A 23,401-nucleotide genomic window follows, 5' to 3' on the forward strand; every position below is an offset into this window, starting at 1 on the left:
GAACCCCACATGTCATATTTGTCAACTCAGATGTATATTTACCTATAGAAACAAAGTTGTTTCTGTCCTTTAAGTAGGATTCAAACCAATTTAGAACTGTTTCCGAAAGTCCCACCCAGTTTTCCAGTCGGTCTAGTAATATGCTGTAGTCGACAGTGTCAAACGCAGCACTGAGATCTAATAATACTAACACTGAAGTTCTGCCACTGTCTGTGTTTAAGTGGATGTCATTAAAGACCTTTACAAGAGCAGTCTCAGTGCTGTGGTTTGGACGAAAGCCTGACTGGAACACATCGAAACAGTTATTTAAATGCAAGAAATTACTCAACTGTTGAAAAACAACTTTTTCAATGATTTTACCTAGAAATGGGAGGTTTGATATGGGCCTGTAATTGTTCATTACTGAAGCATCTAGATTATTCTTTTTTAAGAGCGGTTTAATGACTGCAGTTTTCAGGGCCTGTGGAAAAATACCTGAGTGAAGAGATTTGTTTACTATATGAAGTAGTTCTGAGGCCATGCAAGGCAAAACATCTTTGAAATCCTGTTGGAATAATATCAAGGCAGCAGGAGGAGGATTTCAGAAGTTGTATAATGTCCTCTAGGTTTTTATCATTAATCTGATGGAATTGTGTCATGATGTCTGAATTGATGTTAAGTGGACACAGAGACAACACATTTGCTGTACCTGATGCAGAGGCACTGACTGCTTGTCTGATTTTCTGAATTTTGTCAGTGAAAAAGGAGGCAAAATCATTGCACGCCCTAGTGGATAGAAATTCAGAGGCTACTGACACTGGGGGGTTAGTTAGTCTGTCGACGGTAGCAAACAAGGCACGTGCGTTGTTTTTGTTTTTGGTAATGATGTCAGAGAAGAACGATTGTCGTGCGTTTTTCAATTCCAAATTATAAAGGCCAAGTCTCTCTTTATAAATGTCAAAGTGAACCGGGAGATTTGTTTTTCGCCACCTGCGTTCAGCTTTTCGACATTCTCTTTTTTCTGTTTTCACGGTCATGGCCTTTCTCCATGGAGATATTTTCTTCCCAGTCACTTCCTTTACCTTAATTGGAGCAATGGCATTTATATAATTTTTAATTTTTGAATTAAAATGATCTACTAGCTCATTTACTGAGATGTTAGCAGGGGCAAGTGTGGTAGAAAAATTCTACCACACATTAGTAAACATTTCCCTAGTATTTTCAGTTAAATATCGCTTTGTGGTTACCTCTTTTTGAACATTTGTGTGAACAGAAATAAAGCTCTCAAAGAAAACACGGGAATGGTCAGAGAGTGCAACATCAGTCACCACAACCTTAGAGATATTCAGACCCTTTGAGATAATTAAGTCCAGAGTGTGCCCCTTATTGTGCGTGGGCTCCGTCACATGCTGAGTCAGTCCATAGCTATCAAGAACACAAAACAGTTCTTTAGCCCCTCTGTCCTGGGGGTTGTCAACATGGATGTTAAAATCACCAACAATGACTAGACGGTCAAAGTCAATACACACTATACACAGCAGTTCAGTAAAGTCATCAAAAAAGCTTGCACAGTATTTGGGTGGTCTATAGATATTTAGGAACAGAGCTTGAGAGGAGCATTTCAGCTGAAGGGCCACATATTCAAAAGAATCAAAGTTTCCATACGATGTCTTCCTGCATTGAAGGGAATCATTGAACAGAATAGCAACTCCACCCCCTTTCTTATGCATTATTTCCTGACTCATAAAACTAAAGTTGGGAGGGGTTGATTCGATAAGAACAGCTGCACTGTTATTTTGTTCAATCCAAGTTTCTGTTAAAAACATAAAATCGAGATTGTGCTCAGTGATAAAATCATTGATTAAAAATGTTTTTCCTGCCAAAGACCTGACATTTAATAAAGCTATTTTAAGTTTGTTAAACACACTATCAGTCATGTTTTTTGTAACAAGCTGTGGCTGACATGGAATCACTGCTAAATTAGATAAACTCACACAAACGTTTGGGCACTTCCTGTTTCTAAGATGATTCACCGCTCTTAATCTATTACCTATCAACACACATATCGGCAAAGCTACTGGTAGGCAGGGCCCCGACATGTCCTGGAAAGAGTTGAGAGTGCCATACGCCCTTGAGCCTGGACCCCACACATATCAGTAAGAGTTTGTTGTGTTTTGTACACATACATTCTTATCAGGCTTCGGAGACTGCAGATGCTTTCTTGAAGGGAGGGGAGGCGGTTGACGTAGGCACGGCGATGGAGACGGGGAGATGGTGCGGGGGTAGAGGACATGCTGCCAGGGTGGGGAGGTGGTTGACGTAGGCGCGGTGATGAAGACGGAGGAGATGGTGCGCGTTTCCACAGTGATTTTGGTGGGCGTCGTTGAGGAGCGGGGGTAAAGGACATGGTGCCAGCCCTGCGTATCGCCTTAGTTTGGTCTTTGAACTCCAGGAAGGAATCGGTGCCAACCCTCTGTATCTCCTTCATGTGTTCAACGATCGCCAGGATGGTGGGCGAGGGTGAAAGGGTGAATGGAGTATCCTCAAAGGCGTTGACAGGGGGGGGGGGGGGGTGAAGGGCGGTGGAGACTCCTCCGTGTGTCTCATATGTCTCCCGTAATCAGAACATTCCTGAGGCGGTTGCAGTGTCTTTCTCCTGTTTTGATTCCTCTTGCCGCTTGTCCTTGGCAGAGGGAACAGATTGATGACGCAGGCAGTTGAATATGTTAGAGATAAAGAATTTCACTCCTGACTTGTTCAGGCAAACCTTGAAAAGATGTCTGCGGTCCCAGAAAAAGTTAAAATTGTCAATAAAATGAACAGAGTGGTCAGTACAGACAGTTGAAAGCCAGGTGTTCAGTGCAAACAATCTGCTGAATCTCTCCACTCCTCTCTCCTCTTATTACACAGACATTTTACATCTCTTACAGCAGAGTCACCCACAATGAAGCTACTTTACATTTTTATGCAGATGATACTGTGATGTATTGTGCAGGTCCCACCATTAAGGAGGCTGTTGTTAAATTACAGGCTGTTTTTAACACTATTCAGACTCAGTTCTCTTAATTAAAGCTTCTTTTAAATGTGGATAAAACCAAGGTAATGCTCTTTTCAAAAGCAAAAAAGACACCAGAGCCTGTTTTAGATATTGTAACTACGCAAGGAATAAAACTTGAAGTGGTTACCTGTTACAAATACCTTGGTATCTGGCTTGATGATTGTCTCTCTTTTAAACTTCATGTAAATAACCTGCTAAAAAAACTGAGGGTTAGGCTAGGGTTCTTTTTCAGAAACAAGTCCTGTTTCTCGCTTGAGGCCAGGAAAAGGCTAGTCACTGTGACCTTTTTACCTGTGCTGGACTATGGTGATTTGATGTATATGAATGCACCTGCCAATTGCCTGGTCAAGTTAGATGCTGCATATCACAGTGCACTGAGATTTGTGACAAACTGTAAATCATTAACCCATCACTGTACCCTGTATGCAAGGGCTCGTTTGCTTTCACTAACTGTACGGAGGCTCAGTCACTGGTACATTTTTATATACAAAGCCATGCTAGGGAAACTTCCATCTTATATCTGCTCCCTGATCTCACGGAGAATTGTAAGTGGCTACTGCCTGAGATCGAATGCTGTGGTTTTATTAAATGTGCCAACTGCTAGGACTGTCTTAGGGAAGACAGCTTTTAGATGCGCAGCTCCTCTGTCTTGGAATAGTCTGCAAATTAAATGGAAACTGAACAATCTGGTGCCACTAAATGTTTTTAATGCTCGGTTGGATGCTACTCAATCAGAAGCTATTGGTACCTGTTTATGTGGATACTTTTGTAAATGATGCTGTATGATGTCCTTTTGTTGTTCTATTTATGTTTTTATGTTTCATGTGGAACTACTTGAGCAGGTCTCCCTTGGAAAAGAGATCAATGATCTCAATGGGATTTTATCTTGAAATGAAATGAAATGAAAACAATCAGAGTTTCAGGCCCAGTCGTTAGCTTTCCCTCTAGCCTTTTACTTTTGGAGTAGCTATTGGTCCTTACCCTGCTGTGTGAAGAGGACGGGTTATCCAGGTCATCAGAAAGAGATCTCCGGCTCTCGGTCAGCGGAGCGTATCTGTTCTGGATTGGCACACTTGGTGGTTTAGGAGGATTGTTTGCAATTCTCCCTTTAGCAGCTGTCCACGGCTGTTTAGGGGTTGAAGAGGCGCTCTTCCTGGGTGATAACAATGCAGGCCAGCCAGTCGCATCACAGATTTCTGAGCGCTGGGCTCTGACTGTTATCCGTCCTCCCAAATCCCATGGAAATGATTTACTCTTAGGCTTTGCACCCAGAGAGTTCCACGGAGGACTACCACTTGTAGATTTATTACCCAGTACACAGCCCTCCTGTTCCTTGGAATCCTTGTAGCTGCTAACTAGCTGTGAGTTAGCATAAGCTACCCTTTTTCATTATTTTGCAACACTGGTAAAGTGGTGTCATTCCCACGACATAGTCCATTCACTTCCACGTTAACTTCCAACCGTTGCATTTTCATTTCCAACACAGCCATCTTCTGTAGAAGTTTGTGGAAGTCCTCTGTAGAGAACGGAGACATTTTGCTACCAACTAGCTTAAGCTAAATAGCATGCAGTAGCCTACCAGGCTTTAGCTGTTGCTAGGCCACGCTACTGTAAGACTGAGGTCGTCGTAAAAATGTTGAAATATGGCTGAAACTCTCCGTCTATTTACGAAGATGAACTGTCCCAGTGATAAGTTAATGTCCAGTAGCCGCTGCTAGAAGTTTTCAGAGAATAAGAATAGGAAAATCAGCATAAAAAGTAAGCAGAGGCAGGAGCAAGCAGAAAAGAGTCTGCACTGTAAAAAAGATAAGAGTAGCTCCTTAATCGTCCTCAAGCGGCCAGGCCAGTTTTTGGTGGCCTTTCCATATAGCGTAGCACCGGCTAGCGGGTACTTTTCCCCTCTTTTTCCGGCCCCATAAAATCGTGGTTCTATCAGGCCAGGCCACTGAGGCCAGGGCTGAACTAGTGACGTCAACACTCTCGACTGCTGATTGGTCAGAGAGAATCGTCACAAGATCGCGCGCGAGATCATCCCTAGCGTCGCATATATATCTAGAAGCAAGCTTGCAGCATTTTTATACACAGCATTTTTGTAAACGGAGGACCTACAAAAATGGCAACGTCAAAGAAAAGCACACCGTGGTCGACCGAGGAGGTGACGACGTTCCTACATCTCATTGGGGACGATAAAATACAGCGGGAGCTCGACGGAACAACTCGAAATGTGAAAAAAAAGGCGATCGCCACGCCTACCCCAGGTCCTAAACTGTAATGGAAATGCGCCACGGCCTCGGACGGCCAGCGAGGCAGCCCGAGGCCTGAGCGAGGACGCTTAAACGGGGCTACCCCGCTGCAGTGGAAATGTGCCATTAATGTGTATGCGCACAGTACATTGCATTACGCCTCATTATTCTGATGGGTTTCATTAGCAGGTTTGAAGACAATATCAACACCAGCCTGTCTGGTCTCTCTCCTTCTCTCTGCTCCATCCATCCGAATCGTGAGTCTCCATGTTTTATCCTCCATCCGTCACTGTCAGCTGAACAGGCTGGCCGTGGTCGCAGTGGTCAGCCCACGTTAGAGCCACAGCTCGCCGCACAGTATGAGGTTGTGTGTGTGTGTGTGTGTGTGTGTGTGTGTGTGTGTGTGTGTGTGTGTGTGTGTGTGTGTGTGTGTGTGTGTGTGTGTGGTGTGTGTGTGTGTGTGTGTGTGTGTGTGTGTGTGTGTGTGTGTGTGTGTGTGTGTGTGTGTGTGTGTGTGTGTGTGTGTGTGTGTGTGTGTGTGTGTGTGTGTGTGTGTGTGTGTCCGCAGACCCCCGGCCACGTACGCTACTGTGTGTGTGTGTGTGTGTGTGTGTGTGTGTGTGTGTGTGTGTGTGTGTGTGTGTGTGTGTGTGTGTGTGTGTGTGTGTGTGTGTGTGTGTGTGTGTGTGTGTGTGTGTGTGTGTGTGTGTGTGTGTTTGTGTGTGGTCACGGAGGAGAACATGACAGAATGGAGCCGCCTGCTGCAGTCCACACACTCTTAAGTCTGGGTTTTGTTCTGTGACTACTTCACGTCCTGAAGGAGTTTCTGAGTGCATTCAGAATCGGAAAACCTTTATTTCTCCCACAGTGGGGAAACTTACATTGTTACAGCAAATTGTACAGTGCAGATAAAGACAAATTCAGTGAGTGGACTAACATAATAATTAAAGAGGCAAGCCCATGTTAATAAAATCTGAATACACATCCAAAGTAGAAAAGATAAGTAGCAGATTTATACATTTAACTTTACATAAGTGACGTAGCAGAAAGAAATAACAGCGGTGAAATGTAAAAGGTGTATATCTTACAACACGATTTTTACAGCATTAGTTAATGCGAAAAGTAGCAGCCAGTTATAACAATTGTAAAATAGTATATACTCCACATAAGAAGTGTTATTGAATACAATTGCAGATCTGAATAGCATCACTATGTTGCTGGGTACAATTTCCTAACATATTGATATAACCTCAAGAGACATAAAACATAGGGACAAGCTATATTTTAAAATATGATATCAGAACATGCATCTTATACGTGTAAATGTGTGTTTTTCTGTATTATGTATACAAGACCATTGTTCCAATTCTCCCCTTTCTTTCAGGGTCGGATTCAGTTTTTTCAATGGACATTTCTGTTTAAAGCCGCTATTGTGTTTGTTAATAGATGGGGCCCCTCTCGAGTGTATCCCATGAATAATAATGTTATTATATAAATGAGCCCCAAACAGCCTGAGGCAGAGAGGCAGGTGTAACTGAGCAAATCTATCATTCTGCTTGAATGGCTTAATATCCAGCCGCATTAAAAAAAAAAACTTCTTCTTATCACTATACTTTACTCTCTTCAGCCGCCAATTTGTATTCTGTGTAGTAACCATAGCTACGAGTGGCACAAAAGAGACATCGGGGTTGGTGCCTGGTTTTTATCTCTGAGTTTTTAACCCCCGATGAGCAGAGGCACAGCTTGGGATCCTTGGCCTGCTTCGGTCCCTCCGCAGTTAAGCTGACAATTATTGCCGTTTGAACTTTTTCCACCAGAGTCTCCCGGCACCGAAAAGACCTGCCGGATAACTCGGTGTCCTTTTGAAATGTTTGGGAAAACACTTTTTTGAGTTTGTTTGACTACAGTCTGTTCTGTTGACCTTGTATGTTGTGGTTTTGTCTAGTTTGAATCAAACCATGTTGAATACCATTGTTGTTAGCTGATTTATATGAAGTAAACAATTTCAAACCTATAACACCATGATTTTTGTATTGGTTTATTTAACGTGGCGTCGCAACAGTCGCAGCCTCTCCTGCTGCAGTGATCTATTCCCTGCCAGACGGTGCAGGTTTGAACAGGTCTTTAATATATATCATGTCACAGCAGACAGAGGGTGCATGGCTCTCTTGGCAAATTGTGTTTGTGTCTGGAAAAAAGAAAAAGGTGAACCTTAATCAAAATGTTACACAGTAGCTCAAAACTATTATATTCAGTGTGTATGTGATGTATGTAAGATATAAGCATACTCAAGTCCAGTTGGGTACAGCCAATCACTGTTGACCACTGCTTGAACTGACAGATACTTGTGTTTCTGAATTTCCACAGTGCAAAAATAAAGAATTGTTAGACCGGACAAAAAACCTATATTCTTGATATGTCGATGCAGAAACCAGGTTTGTTACGAAAACCTTATTTAAGAAAACCGTGCTGAAGCTATTTTGAACCAGGAGTTTTAAAAGTTGTAAATATTTTGTTGACCATTGCAGAAATCTGTTAGTATGTCATTTTGATTTGTGAGCATGCATTTCGTTGCAACTGCTGCTGATAGAGTACACTCCTATTGTCCATTGCAATGGAGAAATAAGGGTCTTGTGCTTCACAAGACCCTTATTTCTCCATTGTAATGTGCCATTGATGCTTGTCTCCTTTAACATGGTCTCTATTCCTATATGAAAAGTGAGCAAATATATGTTTTATTTGCAAAAGAGTGCTGACAATAGGAGTGTACTCTATCAGCAGCAGTTGGAATGGAATGCATGCTCACAAATCAAAATGACATACTAACAGAGCATAACAATGTTTGTATGGGGTTGACCCTGGTTCTGTAGCTTGTTGTATTCTCACTTAGCTCTGAGCTGTTTCTATCTTGGGTCTTTTGTTGTTGTAATTTGTAGTGATGTTACGCTCGGAGCGGACTGCTCGACACAGACCTTTCATAACAGAAGTATGGCAGTAAGATGTTTCAATGCCTCGCTTCACCACACCAAACATGTGACCCCAAAGGCGTCTTGCTATGTCACGCTGATATCAGAGAGGAGGTTTTGAATATAGAACATATGATTATATACATCCGTTTTTAAACACATTGCAGAATACTCTGTTTCAAAGTAATCCGGTGTCAAGCTGTATTGAACAAAATGGCAATAATTGATCAGATAAGTCACTTTTATTCTTAGAAGTGTTACATTTTGGTCTCAGATTTATCAATCCATAGCAAAAGGAAAATCAAGGATGTGAGCAGATTTTTCAATTTCTGACAGAGACACTGAGAAATAGAACTTCCTTCACAATTGCTTTGCAGTCAGTCAGTGCTTCAGAAAGCTTCACCCCTTCTCTGCAGAGCATGTACAAATCCTGCAGCTCAGGTCTAAAAATCTGCAAGTAAGCTAGTTCTACAGGAGAGGTATTCCCCATGGTGTTGAGATAATTACTTTGTTCCCTTATGAGAACCCTTTTGAATTTAGATTAGGCCAATAACAACCCTGCGACACTGGGTGCCCTCTGCATCACATCTTGTCAATTGAGGCTGTTAATATGGCCGACCCTAGTCTCATTTCTCCTCTCATGGCATCAGCTGGTCCCCCTCTGCAACCTCAGCGGCTGCCCACAGGCGACTGCAGCCAACACTGTGGCAGATGAGGCAGACGCACAGGAAGTCTCATCAATAATGCAGAGCGGTAGCTGTGGGAGAGGAATTGTGGTGGCGTGAGTGAGAAGTGAAGCTGGTGTGTTAGTGTTATTCCTTCCAAATGGACATTTTGAGACGACAATCCCCAGAGGGCATGCGTAAGAGGCTATTATTAGCCTCTACGTTGAATAAATTGTCACGTGTTTGAAGAAAGATACACCCGGCCATATTTCTTCTTTGATGTTTTGTCATCATTTCCCCAGGGCACATGAGGAAATAAACAGATTATTAACACAGGAAAGAATAGAAATATACCTTATTCATTTGTTTTTTTTAAAGGCCACCCAAATGTTTTTTTCATACTGTATGACGGATATGTGAAACACCCAAATAACTATGGAGCTACATGGGTGTAGTCCCAAACAACACACACCTTTAAGGCAAAAACTAAAGTCTAATCCACTTCCTGTCTGTTAAGCAGCATGCAACTGTACCACATTATAGTCCTCAGAGGAATAGGCACACATAATGATTAACTCCCCTGACAGCTGTCCAGATGCAAACAGAAATCCCGTCACACAGGCGCTGAGAATGACCAAGTGGCTGTTAGAGTACGGCAGCGTCTCCACCCAGCTGCCATCCTGCTCATTCCCTTTCTTCAATGCCCCTCATTGTATCGGGAAGAGGAGGCCCATTCTTACTCACATCTCTCGTGCTCTTGTTTCTCTAGGGGTCAGCCCTGAGGACGTGAAACTGTATGGAGAGTTTGGATGTCACCGGTGACACAGCTTCCCACTGCGTTTGACCGCCTTCAACTGCACACATCTCTGCTATCCAGGCGGCACCAATTAAGGCAGGCTTGAGACGAAGAGTGGTGACAGTATCCGAAGGCACAAGGAGCAAAGGAATACACTGGAGGAGGGGCCTGTGCGTGCTGCAGATGGGCAGAGGACTGCTTGTGAGTATCCTATTGTTCTCATTGTTGTGGGGGAACACATTTCTGCTGCACATTCCCATGCATTTAGCTTCTTCCAGTACAGAAAATAAGATGTAACCAGTATTACATCTAAATATGAATGCAAATATATTGAGTCCTGTCAGCTGCCGTTTTTCTTTATATATATTAGTCTTATCCACAGACTTTTACAATCGTACTTTACTGTGAAATACATTCAACATTAACTCACACACTCATGTATCTCTTCCTTTTTGCAAGGCAGCTCAAATTAATGCACAGCTACAGGTGTTGTTAAATGAATGCAAGTGATACTATACTTTGTCACTCGCTGTCTCACTATCTCTGTCACCCTATCATGGCTGTCTTCCTACTTTGTCTCTCACTGCCTGTCCAATAGATGTTCCATTTTCACGAGGAAATCCAAGAGAGGAATTAGGTGAAAGACAGGAGCAAAATGATCTGACAGATCCACTTACCTCTGCTGCCTTCGATCCCCCTGGCCTCTGATATGATTAGAGGTTGATATATATACGGTGTATGTGGGCGTATATACGGTGTATGTGGGCATAGAGCAAAGGGGAGAAGGTTGGGAGGTGAGGGAGACAGGAAGGGGAAGGTGTGAGAGCTCAAGAGCTGAAGCTGCTGATGACAAAGCCGAGAAAATAATCTTAAGGTGTGGAAGCAGCAAATGATGAGATATCGAGGCGAGAGAGAGGGAGAGAGAGAGAGAGAGAGAGGGAGAGAGGCAGAGAGAGAGAGAGAGAGAGAGAGAGAGGGAGAGAGAGAGAGAGAGAGAAGCTTGGCTGTTGAAATCGCTTTTAGGCTTTTGTTTCCTCTCTACCAAATAAAATATCATGAAATCTTATTGGCAAGCCGCGAGTAAGATGAATCTTAACTGTATACTCTCATATTGCCTTTTTCCCAGTGCAAACAAACGCGGCAGAAAAAAACCAGGTTAGCACAAAGATCTATAAAGCTTATAAACCACAGCGCCCTGAGATCACACCACCGGTCGATAGCAATGCTTCACACCAAATATTACACTTTTGTATATTACACCAACTGCTCTTATAAAAAGCATAACAGTGCAAGAACCCAGATATGGTGAAAACAGAAACCATGTTTAAGCTGTGATATCAATCTCATCTTCAAGTTAGTTCTAGTCACGTAAGCTAATGCAATGCAATACCAAGAGGCGTGCAATAAACCCGACGTTCGTAAGCTTTAAGTCAAGTTTTTGTAAATCCTTTTTTTATTTTCAGATCGTGTCCTCAAACGCCCCACATCCTAATACCTCTCTTCCACTGTGTGTAATGCTGTGGTAGTGGGCTTTGTTGTTTTTCAACCATATTGCATCACAGCACATGTTCGTGGAAGCAACGCCTCACCGTAGGAGGCTTCAGGGAAACGGTTTGCTCATGTTTGACTTCAACATGTGAGAAACGGCACAAATCCATAATCTCTACATGATCATAGTTTTATTTACAGTCTCCAACAAGCTTGGAGCGGATAGCATATGTTATAATTTAGATAGCACACCCAACCTATTTAATTTGTGTGAGCTGAATTAGCGCTGACTAATCAACGTAGCAGCCTCTCGTCATAGATTTATATACTGGCATGATTGCTGCCAGGGTGAAATTAACTCTTTCTGTCTGCAGGGAAATGTTGCAAATGCTTAGCTGAAACGCACTGTCCCTGTAACACACACACACTCACACACTCACACACACACACACACACACACACACACACACACACACACACACGCATATATGCAGATGAGACTTGTTCCTTCTGGCTGTCTCTGAAGATCTGTCACACATGCTGCGTCTCGGAGCACCAGGAGACCGGGGTTGACTTGAATTAAACTGAGAGGATGTCCTTTCCAGATCTGCGGAGGGCCACAGAGACACATCCGCCCCCAGAGAGAGCCAGTCAAAAAGACAGGGGGAAGCCGAGGGATGAATGTAGGAAGGGAGGACAAAGAAGAGAGGTTGGAGATGGGGTGGAGAGGAGGAGGAAGTTAATAAAACAGAGGCAGGGAGAAATTGTCTGTGATGGGAGAAAAGGTGAGAGAAGATGAGGATACTAGAGGAAGGGAAGACAAACTTGTGTGTGGGGGTGTGTGTGTGTGTGATGGTGACAGAATTTGACAGTTAGAGAGAGAAAGCGCAGAGAAGCTAAAGCCATCACCACCTATAAATGCTTTTTCCCCTCTGCTCTGGCGAACTCACTAACAACTGTGAGATGAATACATTCTGTATATTTAAATTGACTAGCAGTTCAAGTCATTTGATGGTCCAGCATCCTTAAATGGGCAAATGTGCTGCTTGAGCTTGTCATAGCATTATATTACATGTTTTGGTCTTAATGACTTTTGGGGCAATCAAATTGTGATTGCGGTCATTTTCACAAATTAGGTTTTTTTTGACCCAACAATTACGAGTCAAGAAAATAATCAAGAATACGCCTCAACAACCCTGTTATTGTTCATTTCAAAAAAATGTGGGTGAAATATAAATGTATACTATTGATTTAGGTTTTTAAATGAGTTATTATAATGTATCACACACGTGGTCCATATTTTAGTTTGATCACTTTGGGTGTCTATATGGTTTTAAGTTCAAAATCCATGGGATATTGTACTTTATATACAATTCTTAACATATGGGTCATATAATGATGGTGCTGGTTTTAGACACTGCATACGCCAGTTATTGATAACAAAGCGTCATCTTCATACGGAGGATTATCAATCCAAATCACTCAGATACCAAACAGCATACTGTATGTGCTCCATGTGTAAATCTTTCTTTCTTTCAGTCTTTATTTCGAACAGATTAAAAAAATAACAAATGTGAAAAACAGAATACCGTATTGTTATAATACAGTATTTATCCACATTCATGGTAATAATTTGTATATTCAACAAAAAAACTAAAAATGTCTTCATATTAATAATAATAATAAATCATATTTGTCCGAAAGGGAGCATATTAATAATAATAATCTGCCTCAGTCTTTTTCACAGCTGCCTCATACAGATGGATCTCCCGTACATACAGTAGTTCCAGTATGTTGTTCCAGCATGTAGGAAGTGATGCATACACAGAAAAAACAACAGTGTGTGTTTAGAACAGATTACAGTAACGTGTGTCCTGACCTGAGGCTGCAGAGCTCATTCAGAATACACCATCAGTTTCTATGTCCCACCCCTCGGACAGCATTGTTATTAACAGTAAGCATTTCTCATTCACTTCGAGCACCCTATGTCCTCCCTTTCCCTGCGTGATAAACATGCGAGAAACCAAGTTGTTCACACTTCAAGAGCATTAACTATTTAGTAAGAAAATGCCTCCAAACAAAAAGCATCTATTGTATTTTCTAGTTATGCCTGCAGACTACACTAAGCAATCCCTGAACGCATTGCCTGGTGTTCAGCTTGGTGATGGCAGCTCTTTACTCTTAATACAGGGAAGACACTGCTCTTTATTGTCACGCCATTACACCTGGAGCTCCTCCGAACATTTCCTTTATCCTCTGTTGCACAATTTCTTTGTACAGTAATGACACAAACCTACTGTGCAGAAGTCCTACAGGCGACATTTTCTCATTTCAATTCCAGGGCATTAACTGTTGAATTATTCTAAGATTAATGAAGAATTTCCAAGCATGTCGCACACTCATTGTATGTGATTACTTACACCAAATGAGCAGTTCAAAGATAATAGCGCACACATTTTGTGCTTTTAGGAAGTGCTTACTGTAAATGCATCAATGTTTACCTTTGTCCCCATGGCACTTTTCTATCAAATTAATTCTCGCAAGCCAAGCGAGCAAAGAAATGGCTGACTTAAAAACTTGTGCTGAAAAAGTGGCTGCCATGAAAAAGCTTTGTGAATCCGTTTTTTTGCTTCGTAGGTTATATGTTGTATTCCACCCAGACTGTATTCCTAAATGCTTTTTAAAACACAGAAGCACCATTGAGCCTGTAATTAAACCACACACTAATTGATAACTTGTGATTGAATCATTGATTTATATTGAGAAAATACAGAAAATATGTACGAAAACGTTGTTCTCATTCATAACACTCCGTTCGATGTCTCACTATGGGATACGTAAGTAACGTTGGGTTACGTATGGTAACCCTTGTATATTAGCACAGGCGGAGCCCTCTACTGGACTCTATGGGTACTACCTTACCCTGCGAGCATTCTCCCACTGAGACTTCTATAGACATAGCCGGCCTTGGGCGGGCCTACCTGAATGCGCGCGCATCACATCGTATAAAAGGAGGCCTCACCTCCTGACTATCATCCTACACCTCTCTTCAGCGAGCGGAATAGGACAGACAGTGCCCTGGGTAGAGGGCTCCGCCTGTGCTAATATCACAAGGGTTACCATATGCAACCCAACGTTATATCTCTCACAGGCTCCGCCCTCTACTGGACTCTATGGGTACAGTGGGTGGAGCCGCGATGTATACGCGCACTGTCGTCCAACAACAACATTCCACCCTACTGCCCCTGACCGGCTTTTATGGTCAGCAGCTGCTGCCCCACCTTCTCCTTTAACCCGGTTGTAACCGAGGAGAAATCTGGGCTGTGGCTGACAGAGCACACCCTGCTGCGCTTACCTCGCAGAAAGTGTGCTCACGTGGAATCACTTCCGCTGCTGAAGAGAAAAGGATGATAGTCAGGAGGTGAGGCCTCCTTTTATAGGGTGTGATGCGCGCGCATTCAGGTAGGCCCGCCCAAGGCCGGCTACGTCTATAGAAGTCTCAGTGGGAGAATGCTCGCAGGGTAAGGTAGTACCCATAGAGTCCAGTAGAGGGCGGAGCCTGTGAGAGATATAACCTATAGTTATTGTAGATGCTTCAGACAAGAACTGCTTACATGCAACAGCTCTGAACTGGGGTGTAAAATCTAGATCAATGTGTGCAAGGACACATATTTCTCAGACATAATGTCATATTGTAAGGTCTGCACGAGTAAGAAAGCGTTGTGCCATGATGCAACTGTTTGCAATGTCATTGTTATCATGAGCAATGTCTCTTAACGTTTCCCACTTCAACGGTGAATTATTCAGTGCATAGCAACCTGGTTTTGGAGAGTAGACCATTCACAGAGGAGTCGTGTGGCACGGTAACTGTAACAAACGAGAGGCATGCAGAATGCCAAATCATGGTGAGACAACAAGCCTCTTTTAGCAAACAAAGGATCAATTGAGCACAGTACATCACTACAAGTTCAGCATTTGAACAACTCCATTCCAGCCAAACCAACATGACCCAAATAAGTCTTTCAGTCTCCAAGACATGGGGCATGTATCTAGGAGCCAGCTGGCTGCAGCTCTTTATGGTACCTGCACACAGTGAGCTCCTGCAAGATTAGATAACTAGGACTTTCTAAAACTGAGCGAGCTCCTTGGGAATTGTGAAAGTTGGCGTTGAGTTGTCTGATGAAACCCACACGCATACAGGCACCATGCAGCCATGAGTGCGCACACAAAACAGTAGCAAGGGGGGGAAATCGGCTTGCACAAACTGGGAGGCTTTTAAAGAAGTTAAATCACTCTGAAGCCCATCAGACCACATCAGTGTGAGAGTGTGTGCGTGTGTCATTAGATAGCCCAAGGCCAGACTAACCAGCAGCAGTCAACAGCACAACCCCCTAGACCTCCTCTGTCTCCGTCGGGATGCTAAAAGGAGATACAGCAACATCGTCTCGCCCTGCAGATACACAGCACTACTGAACCGCTCCGAGGCCATCTTATTGCTCTAACCCACAATATGGCCACCGTGTATGGTGTTTAGTCTTTGGGAGACGGAACAAGGTATTCTTTATTCCATATTAGCAGAGTTTTGTGTTTTAAATGGTTGCAATTGTTTAAATCTGCAAAAAGACGCTTAATCTGGTGGAAACTGGACCGAACACAAAATGAGAGGGACAGGGGTCACTTGTGCCTCGAAGCGGCTCATTTAAGTACGTTTTTTAAATTAGGCATTGCATTTACAAAGGGCCAAGCCACTTTCCAGGTTACTCTGAAACCAGTGTTTCCATGGTAACAATCAGTGACACCTGCTGAACAGAGCACCAAATGGCAAAAGAGAAAAAAACGTAGCTCATCATTTATGGTTTGCTCACATACTGTAATGTGGAGCAAGCAATGAGATTCAATGAGAAACACCTGAAGGACAATCAAACGTTTTTAGCAGGAGGCATAAAGAAGGTTGCTTGATCAGCCATGTTTTTTTTAATTAAAGTCTAGATTTACCCAGCACTTAATAAAACAGTAATCCTACTTAAGAACTAAACAGGTTGTGTGCAAGGGATGACATTATTGTTTGACTATTCTGAATATCAGTTCGATTTATTTCTTAAAAATATATTGTTTCATGAATTGAAAGTCATACTATCACCGCAATTGTTCCTTTTATATTTCATTTATTTAACAAAAGCCCAGATGTCCTTTAGTTTAGGACAATGACAGAACATAATGAGCTTGAAAGTTGTGTCTTGCTAGGATGGTTGCTTAGCCGGACCCTAAATTGTATAAGCGCAGGGTTTGTATACAATCTTGACATCTTTATCCAGTTTTTGTCATTCACATGGAAACCTCTGCGGATTGTTTGTGGAGGCACAAGCAAAGAAACAAAGAACCAGATCAATAGATGATACTTGTGCTCTGATTGCATCATAGAACAGGATCAAAGCAGCGAGGGCGATAATGAACAGCGGCATGTGAATATTTGCAAACCGCGACAAAACAAACTTGCACACACATTGTGGATTGGGTTTTGATTATAGACAGAGACACACACGAGCAGAATGCAAGGAGAAGCTGTTCGGAGCGGCTTCGTCATGTTGAATTACCACCTGCAATAAGGGGATATCTCTTTAAGACTGCCATGAACTCTCAGTTCTCCCTCGACTCATGCTGCATTACAACCCATGTGTCAGTCTGAATTGGATAAAGAAGCTAATCAATAACAAGTCGGTGAAAACCCTCTGCAATGCTCAACAAGAGGTAGTTCCATAATGCATCAGCGTTAGAGAGAGAAAGGTCATTTCTCTGGCCACTGGCTTCTCTAAATGCTCACCACAAATTGAGCATGAGCCAGGCAAGGAAAACACATCCTACTGAATCACATTCAAACATTGGAGGACATGACGATGTTCTTGTTGAATAGCTGTCACCAGAACTGTGTCTCTTTTCCTTGAATGATTTATCACATTTGGGATCATATTTATTTTTTGCCACCAAATGAATTCTAGTACATTCTGTTAAAATGACTGATAGCCCCTGAAAACAGAGGCTTGTTGTTCAGCTTGAAGCTTAAACCATCAATCAAACTATTCAGAAACACATTGAAAATATAACCAATCGCTGCCAAACCTGCCGGCCTATGATGAGGAACATAATTCAAGTAAATATTTGTCACTGTAACATGAGTGCAGCTAGATGAATGGTTGTGTTAAGCCGATGACCTTTCCTCTTCGCTAATGTCTACTCCATCCATCCATCCTCGACATCCCTCTGCTCTGTTAAAGGTCAAAATGCCAGAGGGGTCAGTCAAACTTCGGTGATACATTCATCAAACTCATGATGACGTTTCACCTCCAAGGGGTGGTAAAAACACGTCAGTTATTTTAGTTACCAACCGAGAAATATAATTAAGATCAACATTTCAGTACTGTAGCAGTGATAAATGCTTTTTGAAAGAATCAGCCTTTAATTTAGGCTGCGCTAATTATGAAATTAGATTGGATTGAGATGTTATTTTCGAATACGCAGGCATTGATCGTAAAAACTGAACCAGGATCATTGTGCTTTGCGTGAAAAGCTTTATATGAGAAGTCACTGTATAATAATGATCTGGTTTCTTTGAGTTGAAGGCAAAAATAGCCTTTGATTTGTGCAATCAGCGGTAAGCACTGTAAAAAGACACGTGCTAAATAGAGTGTTTGAATGCACCTCTGATTATAAATGATTGTAGCTCAGTCCTATTCATAACCTCCCTTCTATCTCTGTTATTGTCCAACCCTCGCTAGAGTTTACAGCTATAGCCTAATTGGAGCCATTTCCTCATACAATGTTTTAGACCCTAAGGAGTTCATTATAGATCTACCCACCCACCTCAGCTATTCTTCAGCCTCTCACACATCTAAGGGTTCTATGGATCATGAAGTGACGGATACAGTAGGGTTTCCCTCAGCATACAGGCCATTGATCATCATTAGGAGGGAGGAAATGCATGCTGGCTTTTCTGTGTGTGTGTGTGTGTGTGTGTGTGTGTGTGTGTGTGTGTGTGTGTGTGTGTGTGTGTGTGTGTGTGTGTGTGTGTGTGTGTGTGTGTGTGTGTGTGTGTGTGTGTGTGTGTGTGTGTGTGTGTGTGTGTGTGTGTGTGTGTGTGTGTGTGTGTGTGTGTGTGTGTGTGTGTGTGTGTGTGTGTGTGTGTGTGTGTGTGTGTGTGGCCTAGCATTACTATACTCGTGGGGACCTAAATCTGTTTACATTAGTAAATAGCACAATAGTCACGTGTGGGTACTCACCTCCCTTATGGGGACAAATTGGAGGTCCCCATGAGGGGAATCATTAATTTTAGGGTGCAGACTTGGTTAGGATTAGGGTAAGGGTAAGGTTAAGCAGTTAGGCATGTGTTGGTTATGGTTAAGGTTAGGATAAGTCTCCAGGAAATGCATGCAAGTCAATGTAATGTCCCCTGAAGTGATGTATACATGGTGTGTGTGTGTGTGTGTGTGTGTGTGTGTGTGTGTGTGTGTGTGTGTGTGTGTGTGTGTGTGTGTGTGTGTGTGTGTGTGCGTGCGTGCGTGCGTGCGTGCGTGCGTGCGTGCGTGCGTGCGTGCGTGCGTGCGTGCGTGCGTGCGTGCGTGCGTGCGTGCGTGTGTGTGTGTGTGTGTGTGTGTGTGTGTGTGTGTGTGTGTGTGTGTGTGTGTGTGTGTGTGTGTGTGTGTGTGTGTGTGTGTGTGTGTGTGTCGTTGTGAGGACAGGACTGGGCACTGCAGAAATGACTCACCTCTTTCGTGTGTCAAAAATAAACTAAAGGGAACATTATAATGACTGTTCAAATTGTTGCTGGAAAATAACAATATAGGACACATGGCTGAGACATAGCTGGGTCGCACACACGGAGAAAGCTAAGTCCTGTTTGCTAAAAAGTGATAATTTCAAAAATGTTATCGTTCACATGAGTGGCATTGATATAAACAGCTTCAATTGTGCAGGCGAATTAGCACATTTACCAACGTTAGCACTATAAGCATGTCAGCATTGTAACCGTGAGCATGCTTCTATCAGCATTTAGATCAAGCATAACCTCATTCTTTAATTTAGTAAATGTCCCCTCTTTGGGATGAATAAAGGTATTCTGACTACTCTTGTTAGATTAGAAGGTTTTGTATGATAGTAAAGATGTGTTAGGTTTGTCCTACACTTGTCATTTGGTTTTGGTATATTTGAAGTCACCGGTATGATTACAATTAGTACTATTACTCACTTTGTTTTCCCTGATGTGCAAACAGCATCCCTGAAGCTGGAAATCGCCAGTGGATTTGGTGACAGCGTTGGCGTCAGTCACCACCGTGCTCTTTATCCTCACAAAGTCATATCTCCGTTGAGTCACTGACACCTCTGTAATGTAGCATCAGCAGACACACAGTCGCTGTGTCAACACTGTTCTGTCGGTGTCATCTTTCTTTGCCCCCGGCACTCTGACTGCGACTTTGCATTCCCGCATACAGGCAAAGGACAAATAATAATAGTAAGCAATGATTTGAAAGGCCAGCAAAGAGTGGATTATCAAGGCTCAGGTCGAAATGTCAAAAGGTGCCTTGTTTTAACATTGAGCTGGAAGCCGCTTACTTGCTCCTTCATTAGGCCTGCATTCAACATCATCACTTGTTTGACATTTTACCAGAGATCTTTAAATGTCAGTGCTTTTATGGTGGTATTTAAGCCATTTGTGTGAAAATGGTGCATAGGTGCGAAACAGTTTTTGATATATAATTTGAAAATATATATATGGGGAAAATGTGAACTTTCTAATAATTATGTTAATAAACAGTACAATGGCATAAGATTGTTTTAGTTCGATGATTTATTTTTCTCTTGGTCATCAGCAGGAAACAACACATTAGTTGCTTTTGCGTTCCTATTTAGTTTACAGCTTGTGGAATACAACACATGTAAGGTGTTGAAGGCTTTTTAGTTATCAATGTGTTCATGCATGAAATACACTGCATAAGGCGTATGCAAATGGAATGGCTCACACATGCAGTAAGCACGGGAAATAATAATAATAATAATGTTACATCCACTAATTACATAAGCTATTAAATGTGTCTCCCCCACAAATTAGCTGTCTCCTGGGGGCCGTGTTTTACTGGCAGGTTCAAAGCTAATGACAGCATGTCATAGAGGGGAAATCACATATACCAACCCTCACTAATTATGTTATTAAGAAAACACCAGAGATGGACATGAGCAAACTTGCAGCTGCGTTGAATCCATAATTGTTATGTGCCAAGTTCATCTGCCTCAGCATCAGAGGTATCCTTAAAACCTCTACTTAGCCTGGGTACGGTTCTGCTGAGCACACATGGCAGCACTTCCTGATTCAAATCCACCCATGCAACTGCTGCACACAACTGCACATACTTAACACCATGTAGCCAGCCAGACGTCTAATTGCTCATGGTGAGACAATGAGACAATGACTGTTAATGTATTTAAATGTAGTGCTGTCAACAGAGCAATAATATTAATCGGATTAATCACACATTTAAAAGAAACGTATTTGCTTGTAGTTTTGTTTTTGTGCGAGTGGCAAAACAAATGCAGGTATGAAAAAATAAAATAATAAAAATCTTGATCTCTAACTGCTTTTAGCATTTTATTCTTTCTTTTCACTTTAGTTTTTCAGAGCAAAAAGGTCTCATGTCTAATCTAATGACCAAAACATCGATAATAAATTACATAAAAATAATCTCTCCATTGTTAATCACATGCGTTAACGCGTTAACTTTGACAGCCCTAATTTAAAGAGATATTATGTTCAGCTGTCTTTCCAGTCAAACAGCTAACAATTTAGCTAACCTAGGGAGCTAACGCTAACAAACCGTTGTTGTTGTTGTCCATGCCTTTGTCAGATGTATGGACGTTATCTCAATCACCAATCCAGCCTCAAATGATGTCAACATTCCTAGATGTCTTAGCTTGTATTCTAGATATTTCTACTTCTGTTTTGTATTCTTGGAAGGAGGTATTCTCTCAATCTAAATAGTCTATGGTCCCAAAGCTTTTTTCCATTGTTTGTATTACCTAAGGCTCTTGATTTATGTCATTTATTCCATCAGTCTTAACTTTCAAATCTCAATTTCCTCTTCTTCGTTGAGGATACAAGTAATACAAATATTTTTCTGGTTAATAAAATGCCGTTTGTTAAAAGCCCTACAATAGTGATCCTTTGTCAAAGAAGCAGTTTGATTCCTTAATAATGACTCTCCTTAAGGACATTCTTCACGTCTCGTTATAATCTCTATTTACACCAATTATTTCCCATCACAAACAAAACCAGTCTACACCGTCATTGTGTTGAATCAAATCCCGCAGGTTTAATTAACGATGATCAGTTTCATAATCATATATATTTTCCCTCCAGAAGGGCATATAATTGGGGGACTTTAAGCTGGAGAATTTTTCATCTATGAAATCCATGTCTAACCCTCATTAAGGCCCTCGGAGCTCAGCAGAGCTGGCGTGTTGAAGTCTGAAAGCGAAAAGGTAATAGAGAATCAAACTCCCACTCAGGAAGCAGCCTTTAATTAGCTAATGAATCGGGGAGCTTCCTCTGCCAACCTTTGACCTTCTGCTGGGCATAATAAGCCTGTTCACAGTGCGAGGCATGTCAGATGTGGTTGAAATCAATGCCCTGTACACAAAACAAGATTTAAATGAGATAAATGCTGTGCTTTCCCTTTATTGTTGGAAACAGTTGAAGTTCACATTCATCAATTGTCTTCAAAGGTTGCAATAGATTGATTAATTTCCATCCAAAGCCTCCGCTTAATGATTTATATGGTTTGTTATATTGATGTCGCATAAAGGATCCAATGTTTTTTGCTAATTAACAGTATAGCCAAACCCCTAATGGAAAACATATATACAATGAAAATGCTATTAATTTTCTTGTTGTTGAAGGGCAAATGAATCATAAAAAGGGCTTTGGTGAGTCAAATGTAAATACATGATGTGTTTATAAGCAGCCTTTTTTCTCATTTGTTAATTATAATAACAGTATTTAAAGCAATACATTTGAAATTATGTCACATAAGCTTATTTGCATTTCTCTACGGTAAATATAAAAATGCCAGAAGCCAGTTAGCATACCCTAGCATAAAAACAAAAATATGCCTACCGGCTACCAGCACCTCTAAAGCTAATTAAACCTGCAGAGTGGAGACCCTGTGGCAGTGAGAGTAATTACACAAACATTTTCGACACAGGCTTATGAATGTATAGGTGAGTTTACCACATCTTCTCTGCCCCTAAACAGGCTTTCTTCAAATATAAACGTGCAAATATGGGGACGTACTTATTTAAGGTTTTAAGAAAATGCCTATAGCCTGTCTAAGAGCAGTAATGCAACAACTTGTACGTACTATTAGTCCCTTCTCTTCTATCTGCGCTCTCAGACGAGTAGGCATAATATTGTGTACGTTTATGTTTAAAGTACATTATGCTAATGATTTTTTTTGAATATTTTAAATATTCAAGTTTTAAATAAGCATATATTCCTCCCTGGACGGCGCTATCCATGGCACTGAAAAGGGAGTCAGCATGTTTAATTAGCACTAAACCTTTTGTTGTGTTATATATGATGACATCCCTAGAGTATTTAATGAGGAAAGAACAAGGCAAGAGAGGGAAAATATTGCAATATGTTATGAGTTTAAAATGTGTATATTCCTGTTAATTTCAAGTTTCTTAGTTTAACCAATTGCCCAATTATAAATGTTACTTTTCCCAGGTGCAAGACCTCCATAGTCTTTTTAGGTCCACTGTTGTTTTTGATTTATTTTCAAAAACATTAACGTCTCGAATCACTCTCCCAAACCCCCTTGACTATTTTTGTTGAATTTTTTAATAGCACACAGCCTTTAATGCATCAAGATATCACACGTACAGTTTCAGTCTCAGTCACAATGAGGAGAAACAATGAGACAGTAATGTTCTCAAGCCTTCCCTCGTGGTCTCCCCAGGATGACCTCTCCCTTCACTCCGTTCTGATCCGAGCCGGGCAGCGCTGACCCGACAAGGCACGTCCAAATCTCAGCGGCAGCCTCTGCAATCCTGGCGGAGCTCCTTGAGTCTCCTTCAGTCTGCTCAGCCAGCTGTGAGAGGCTCCCTCGTCCTCCAAGGTTCAGCATTGGAAACGTGCCCTGTGTAAGCCGGACTATAAATTA

General features: G+C 41.9%; 1 protein-coding gene across 2 annotated transcripts in view; it reads left to right on the forward strand.

The window, feature by feature from the left end:
- Positions 1 to 23,401, forward strand: part of b3gat1a (beta-1,3-glucuronyltransferase 1 (glucuronosyltransferase P) a) — a 95,579-nt gene that overhangs the window by 39,901 nt on the left and 32,277 nt on the right. Inside the window, exon 2 of one of the 2 annotated variants that reach the window (XM_034097341.2) lies at positions 9,681 to 9,908. The exons of the other annotated variant lie outside the window; for it this stretch is intronic. The gene's annotated coding sequence lies outside the window, so the exon portion shown is untranslated. The remainder of the gene's footprint in view (positions 1 to 9,680; positions 9,909 to 23,401) is intronic. 2 annotated transcript variants of the gene reach the window in all.

The sequence above is a fragment of the Pseudochaenichthys georgianus genome, chromosome 13 (assembly GCF_902827115.2).
Source record: "Pseudochaenichthys georgianus chromosome 13, fPseGeo1.2, whole genome shotgun sequence".
Classification (NCBI taxonomy): Eukaryota; Metazoa; Chordata; class Actinopteri; order Perciformes; family Channichthyidae; genus Pseudochaenichthys; species Pseudochaenichthys georgianus.